Genomic DNA, 8,122 nt, shown 5'->3' with positions numbered 1-8,122 from the left:
TGAGGAAACTGAGGCACAGAGCAATTATATTACTTACCCGAGGTCACACAGTTAGTAAAAGGTGGAACCTGGATTTGATCCCAGGCAGCCTGGCCCCCGAGCCTCTCTAGCACTCTGCCACTCCTCCGGAAGGCTCAGGGCTCTTTCTCAGTCATGAAAATCAGCCCCAGACCTCACACCAAGAGCTGGGGGCCAATCAGACCAGGCCCTCCCAGCCCTGGGGCCAGGCGGGTGGGGACAATGCCCTTTCATTCAGAAGCCCCAAACCTGTAGCACCCTCCTGCTCAAAACAAGCATCCCAAGAAGCTCAAAACCCCAAAACAAACACAAATCAGGTCCAGGCCATATGCCAGGCCTGGCTCTCCCAGGAATGTCTCCCTTTGGATAAGGCTGGCTGCAAAACCAAAAATAAACCTGCTTCCCAACTAGCAGCTCTTAACAGCCCGGCAAGAGAGCACCTATTAGCAGGAGCCTCAATAAACCTTTCAGTGATGTTCTTTCTTGCAGCTTTGCCTCATTCTCTGACTGGTCCAAATCTAACCAGACTCAGTAAGCATGAAGCAGCCCACACAGTGCTATCAGTCAGTCAGTCAACAAACCCTGAATCTGCCCTGTAGGCCCTGCACCTGATTCCCTACTGGAAACCAAGCTTCTCCCAGGACAGAGGGAGGGACAGGGGCTAAGAGGCCATTTGCTCTAGGCTGGGGGGGTGAACAGGGACAAGATAGTCTGCACTGCCAGGCCTGATGTGTGCCCAGCACATGTGCCCCACGGCAATGCACCTGTCAGAGCCAAACATTCTACAGAGATGGGGGAATTTCCAACCGCGTTTTGGGGTGTCTGATGGAGATGGTGCTTCTGTTTTATGTAAGATTCACAAATTCACCAATCTGGACTAAAGGATGGTCTTGAGAAAAGACTCTGCCCAGCAAAGGCCTGGTTTGGCCTCTGGGTCTTTCTCAACTCTAGAGCCAGGAAGGACACTGCCCACCACCTGGGAGAGGCCTCCCTTCCCCTCTCCCCAATCCAGGTGAGACATCCTGGGGTACAGCTCTCCTCCTCCCCTCATCTGCCCAAAGCATCCATCTGCCTCTGGCTTCCGTTCAGACTTTTGGGAGCTGGTCCAGCACCCGGCCTTGATCATTCTCGTCTCCTACTGAGCATCTCCTAAAGAGGGATGGAGAGCTGGGTTTGCAACCCATGGATGAAGAACCAAAGGAAGCCGACCAAAAACAGAGAGTGGAGGCTAGACAAGGACCCAGGGCTCCTGCCTGCCGGCCCAGCGCTCCTTCACTCCAGAGAGGACTACGCACCGAATCCTCCAGCCACAAACCGCTGGCCTCTGCAGCAGCCAAAGCCTCTTCACCCCAGGATGCCTCCGGTGCAGATAATACACAGTGATAATAGCAACCTCCACTATCACTTACCAAGTGCTCACGATTAGCTAGGCTAAGTGCCCTATGACTCCGACACCACTTAAGACTCACCGTGGGCTTTGAGGAAGCCACTGTTATTACCCCCAGGTTTCAGATGGGGTAAGTGAAGCGCCGAGAGGCTAGTTGAACAGCCCGTAGTCACACAGCTGGGAAGAGGCATACCCCAGCTTTTGACAGCTCACTATGCTGTCAAACGCTTTTAGATGTTTCTAAAAGCGAACATCCAACTACAGAAGAGACTCACCAGCGAGACGCAGGCACACCCCAGACCCAGCAGGCGCGGCGAGCTCGAAGGCCGTTCTACTCGAAGGCAGAGTTGAGCTGCTGCGGGGAGAAGAGGGGCCTCCCCTGCCCCCCTCCGTGAGGGTCCACGGCCCCTCCCCGGGCTGCAGCTGCTCCGCACTGACAGGGATGGGCTGTGCGCGCGCCCTGGCACTCAAGGAAAACGTTTCCAGCAACGGTAGCAGCTGCTGTTGCTGAGGCTCCGATTCCCAGAGGACCCCAAAGTCTTTCCCATCATTTTTGCCCTTTTTTCAGAAACCACTTAGCTGCTGCCCTTCCTCCAACCATGCCAGGGCCACAATGCAATTAGCCACACGCAGCCCAGAACCAGCCAGAGCTGGTGACCTCAGCTCTCAAGGAAGGAGGGCGCTGCTCAGGCCTCCCAAACCCACCACTTCTGCAGACAGGGTGAAACAGCTCAACAAATGCACTTTCACGACCAGAGATGTAAAACCCAGCGCCCTAGCACTGCTCCATTTTCAAAATGCAGAAGGAATGGGAAGGGTGGTGTCACCCATCATGCAATCCTGGCCTGGCAATTAGGGACCTCCTGGTTTTGAGTGCTGCCTTTGCACCAACTCTGTGTGACCTAGAACAAGTCCCTGGCTCTCTTGGGCCTCTCATTCCCTGTGTGCCCAAATCTGGGGCAGGGATGATGGTGGGGGCACTTCTGCATCTGCCAGGTCCGGCCTTTCTCAATTGGGGTTCCTCACGGAACCACAGAACACAGAAAATGATGAGGGTTTATTTTCTAACGCCTCCTAGTATGATCCTAAAGGAACAAGAGAAAAGTTAATTCATCACTTCCAATAGGGCTTCATTCCCTCCCGGAAACTGGCTGAGAAAAGTCTTAAAGTCTTACCAGGTGTGCATACAGGCTGCCGCCCAAAATGCCTGAGAAGCTGACCTAGCAGCTGCCCCTGGGAACTCGATAGGACTCCAATAAGCTGTGGGTCAGACACAGCCTGAAAAGAGCAGCCACATGCCAGAAAGGCCCCTTGTAGCCCTGCCTGGAGTAGCTTACGAGCTCCGACCCCTGAGTCAGGCACTGAAGTGCAGACACCACATGGATCCGGCATGGCTTTCTAGAGTTTACAAAAAGCTTTCACCACCCACTCTCCTAGGCCATGCAACAACCCTGCACAGTGGGAGGGTAGAGACTGTCGTAGCCATTTTACAGATGAGAAATCTGTGACATCTAGCAATTAGATGATTGCCCAAGTAACACTGCTGGTTGGGCCAGGAAGCTGGGCCCATTCCACCACGCCATACCATGTCCCCTGCTTGCACAACTTTTCATATATGTGCTGTTGGATATGTGCCTAAAATTGAAGCTAAAATGCTTCAATTAAAATGAAACTTGGGGGACTTCCCTGGCAGTCCGGTGGTTAAGACTCTGAGCTTCCACTGCAGGGGGCTCGGCTTCGATCCCTGGTCAGGGAACTAAGATCCCACATGCTGCACAGCCAAAACAAAAATAAAAAATAAAATAAAATGAAATTTTGGAACGACTAAGAACCTACTGTATACTGCAGGGAACTCTACTCAATACTCTGTAATGGCCTATATGGGAATAGAATCTAAAAAAGAGGGGATATATGTATATGTGTAACTGACTCATTTTGCTATACTGCAGAAACTAACATGACATTGTAAATCAGCTATACTCCAATAAAAATTAATTTTTGAAAAAATGAAACTTGGAATTCATTCTTTTTTTTTTTTTTTTTGGAAATTGTGGTAAAATATGTATAACTTAGAAGTTACCGTTTTAAGCATTTTTAAGTGTACAGTTGAGTAGCATTAAGTACACCTCGGTACGGAGACAGTGCCGTGCAGACACTGGGTCAGGCACAGCCTCTGGCTCACACACTGCCTGGGCCAGGCCAGGGTCTCAGCCATGAGCTACCCCCCGGCACAGGGGAGGAGACATCTGAGAAAGGCACTGAGAGAACCGGCCAGCCCAGGAGCAATGTGCAGCAAAGTGGTGGGTCACACTTCTCCACCAGGACCATCCCCTTAGCCTCCAAGGTGATTTTTGCCTCTGGTGAGGACAACACGTGTCACTAAATGTGTCCCCTTTGTAACAGAGCCATTGGGGTTGACAACATCCCAGAGTCTACCTGGTACCGCACACGTTCCGAGGGCTGCAGGGGAAATCCTGGCCCTTCTCCTCCCTCCCCGACAGCTCCATGTTGGTCTCCTTGGCTGCCTCTCCTCGCCAAGCCTTTCCCCTCCACACAGGTGCTCCTCGGGACCTGCACCTCCTCCTCCCCCTCTCTGAGACCCTCACGCCTCCAAGAACCCATCTGACATTCCCAAGCCAGCGACTCCTTCACCCGGGCGTCCAGCTCTGCCCTCTCCCCTGGGCTCCATCCCTGCCTCCCGGAATCTCCAGGTAAAGACAGCAAACCCCTTCCCCTCAGCACATCCCAAGATGGACTCCTGTTCCCTCCACATTCCCTCCCCTCAATGCCCCTGCCTATAAAGGCACCAACTTTCTTCTGGTCACCAAGTCCGGCATGCTTTGTCCTCTCTACCCTCTCCTTCTCTGTCCTCGCTGTCTGGGCTGTTTCTGTGACTCACGTCCATCCCTCTTGGCAGCTGGCAGACAGTTCTCACCAGAAGTCCCAGCAGTGCCTCCTTTTCCTAGTCTAGGCTTCCCAGCCTGCCACCTCCCAGTCCATAGTCCTAGAACATTGTCCTGATTGTGGCCCCCTTACCAATCAAGGCCCCACCCCTCCACCTGGCACCCTGAGCCCACATCCCCAGTCCCCTCTCCCACCGTGGCCCACCTCCTCCTATCACCTAGACACACCTCCTCCCCAGCCACACCGACGGTGCCTGCCTCCACGCTTTTCCCCCGCCCTCCCTCTGCCCAACATCCATCCCACTCAACCCACCGTTACGGCCCAAGTGGCAGGTGAGACCTATGGATGCTGAGATTCTATCATTCAAATCCCACCTCCTCCAAACGATGCCTTCCTGGGACTACTGGTACATTTGATCACAATGACAACAATAATGGCAGACAGAGTGCCAGGTTCTGGGATAAGCACTTTATATGCACTATCTCATTGGACCCTTGCAAAGTTTCACGAGGTGAGTACCATTTTGTCTCCACTTTACAGATGAGGAAATGAAGAGCAGACAGGCTACGTAACCTGCCCAAGAGCAGTGACAACTGTACTAGTCTCAGCTGGAGCTTCCTAAAATTTGTATTGAGCTTTAACTTCTCTGATGTTTGTGCCCGGCTTTGCAGATTTTAATGGCTCCTGGGTGACACAGGCTCTGGCGCCCTCCGTTTCCCTTCTCCAAGCCTAGCTCCGTGCCTTTCCCAAAGGTGCATGCTGGCCCGGCTTTATCTGAACAGCACCTGCCCTGAGTGGTTCCACTAAAGTTCAGAAAACAGTGTTGGGACAGGACCTCAGGGCTGGGCCTCACCACCATCAGTGTGGTTTCTGGGTCGTAATTTGAAACACCGTGTTCTTGGATCTATGTAATGATGTGCCCATTAAAACTCCTTGTAAGTAGATCATGTTTGAATGATGACTTCTGGGAGCGGGCACTCCCTCCGAGCTCTGATGGGTACCAGAGGCAGCACGGGAAAGTGCTGGAGGTCTCACAGCAGGTGGTTGGGCCCCGTCTGGTGTGACCTAGGCTAAAACTGCTAACGTCAATAATGGCCACAGGTGGGCTTCCCTGGTGGCGCAGTGGTTGAGAATCCGCCTGCTAATGCAGGGGACACAGGTTCGAGCCCTGGTCCGGGAAGATCCCACATGCCACGGAGCAGCTGGGCCCGTGAGCCACAACTACTGAGCCTGCGCGTCTGGAGCCTGTGCCCCGCAACGGGAGGGGCCGCGATAGTGAAAGGCCCGCGCACCGCGATGAAGAGCGGTCCCCGCACCGCGATGAAGAGTGGCCCCCGCTTGCCGCAACCGGAGAAAGCCCTCGCACGAACCGAAGACCCAACACAGCCAAAAATAAATAAATAAATAAAATAAAGTAGCTATAATAATGGCCACAGGTCTCTCTCTCTTTCTGTGTTACCACCATGGGGCACAGTGACCCTGGCAATGGGAGCCTAATAGATTTTTGTCATCCACCTGGGTTCTTCTCGGATTTGAAGCCAGACTTTCTGGCACAGCTAGAAACCAGCAAACTCCCATGGGCTGAAAAAGGCTGATTACCAAAGTCGAGAACACTCATCCTGCCACCTCGGGAGGAACCTGGTGGGAAGCAGGCCGTGCTAGACCCAGCCCCACGGAGACTGGTGAAGGCACCACCGCAGGCGCCCGTAATGCCCACCCCCCCCCACCCCCTGCCAAGGACAGTGACAACACTACTAGTCTTGTCTTGAGATTTCTCAATCTTGTCCTGATTTATGTGTCTTGCCTCCCAAATTTTAAATGGCTTCAGGGGTCCAAGATTCAGATGGAAAACAGCAAACCTGGAAGAAAACTACTTTCCTTTTCGCATTTGGTCTGTGCATTAGTGTCACCAGGTACTCACACGAGTCAGCTCCCGTGGAGGGGAGGGGTCTGTGAGAGGGGTCTGTGTGCTGCAGAAGCAGATCAGCTGGCCATCTGAGCTGGGGAGGGAGCCGACATCCACTCGGCACCCCATGGCTGAGTGAGCCCTGCTCTGCAGAGCTGGGACCCAGAGAGGGACCAGAACAGAGTGAGAAGTGGTTGGCGGGGTGCAGGCAGAGAATGGAAGCAGGAGTGAGGAGGCCCAGCTGTGTCAGACGCCAGCTGCATGAACTTGGGCGGTAGCTGAAGCTCCGGGCCTGCTTCTTCATCCACAAAACAGGTGAGAACACCTGCCCGGCCTGCTTTCAGGGACTTTGCTGGGGATTAGCAAGGATATGGATGTGAATGGGCTCTGTGAGCTGGTAAGTCTCCAGGCAGGTCTGGGGGGTTGTACATCTCCTCATTATTTCAGCTCACATCTGCTGACTGCTGAACTGTATCCGGCCATTAGCTCGAGGTGGTGACTAATTGTTTTCTGATGAAAAAAACAAGATTTCCTTAATGTTCATGAGTCACGCAATGAGCATCTCTATACCAAGAACATCTCACTTTCAAAGATGTGGCCTGTTCATCTAATCATGCCTGAGAAGCGGTCAGGTGTGACCCACCCTCTTTCCTGAGGCCCACTGTGCACTTTGTGAACCCAGAGCGGTGGGTAGGGTGAACAGGGTGGTCTCTGCCCTCCAGGAGGCTGGGATGGATAAGGAGGAAGACCTGCTAGGCTCTCTCTGACGCTTACAGGGTGGGGCTCCCTGTAACAGGCACAAACCAGGAGCCAACAGTCTGTGCCAACAGCAAACACTGAGCGAGGTCCTGGATGCAGGTGTAATCCGGTGGCAAATATGCTGCAGGGGGACTGCAGCCGGCAGATGGCATCAGAGTCAGGCCTTGGACAAGGGGTAGGGTTCTGCCTTGTGAGGTGGACATCAGCCCAAGTTCAGATGCAGGAGGAGGACAGGGCAGAGAACACCTAATAGGGACCCTGCCCCCAAGGAGCTTTCAGTCCACTTGAGAAGAAAAGGAAAACAGAGAACATGAAAGCCACATAAACATCATATGTATGTAGTCAAAGGCCGAAGGATGGTGTGTGTGGCCGGGACAGGGGAGCGAGCGGGAGGGCTGGCGTTCACTCCTCCGCCCCTGGTTCGTTCCAGCCTCACCATCTCTCACAGGCTGTTTTCTAGGTTCCTCTAATTGGGACCCTTCTCCTACCATCCATCTTCCAATCCAGAACACACACTGCCAGCTATTCTCCCAAAGCCCAAGAATCCCCAATCCCCTCCCTCCCCTCCGCTGCCCACAGGAGAAAGTCCAAACTCTCTGGCATCTACCACACTTCCCCGTCTGCCCAACCTTTCCAGCCACCACTCCCACGACACCCTTGCACCTGCCCTATGACCAAGTGACACCAGACAATTCACACACCCTGGTCAGGCCAATCACTTTAACATAAACACATTTGCCTAAGCTGACCTCGCTGCCTAGAATGCCAAAGAAAGCGGGCTCTGGGTTTGGAATCCTAGAGTCATGATCTTACATAAGTTACTTAACGTTTCTGTGTTTCGGTTTCTTCATCTGTGAAATGGGGATAATATACCCACCTTCTAGGATTATTGTGAAGATCAAATGAGTTCAAACAAGTAGAGCCCAGATTAGCTTCTAGTCCATTGCAGGTACTCAAAGAACGCTAACTTTTGTTAGTAGCAATGGACTGAAACTTTCCAAGGTTTAGTTTTTCGATGTCACTTGCATGAAGAATGAATTGCTCCTCCTTCTGGGCATGTGGGTAAATCTGTTATAGCGTTTATTTCATTCCCTAGTGATGGGAATTCAACAATACATCACTGTGCCTGATAGAACACCCATCTCCTA

The sequence above is a fragment of the Balaenoptera acutorostrata genome, chromosome 20 (assembly GCF_949987535.1).
Source record: "Balaenoptera acutorostrata chromosome 20, mBalAcu1.1, whole genome shotgun sequence".
Classification (NCBI taxonomy): Eukaryota; Metazoa; Chordata; class Mammalia; order Artiodactyla; family Balaenopteridae; genus Balaenoptera; species Balaenoptera acutorostrata.
The sequence above is the reverse complement of the archived record's forward strand: the minus strand, read 5'-3'. Positions refer to the sequence as shown.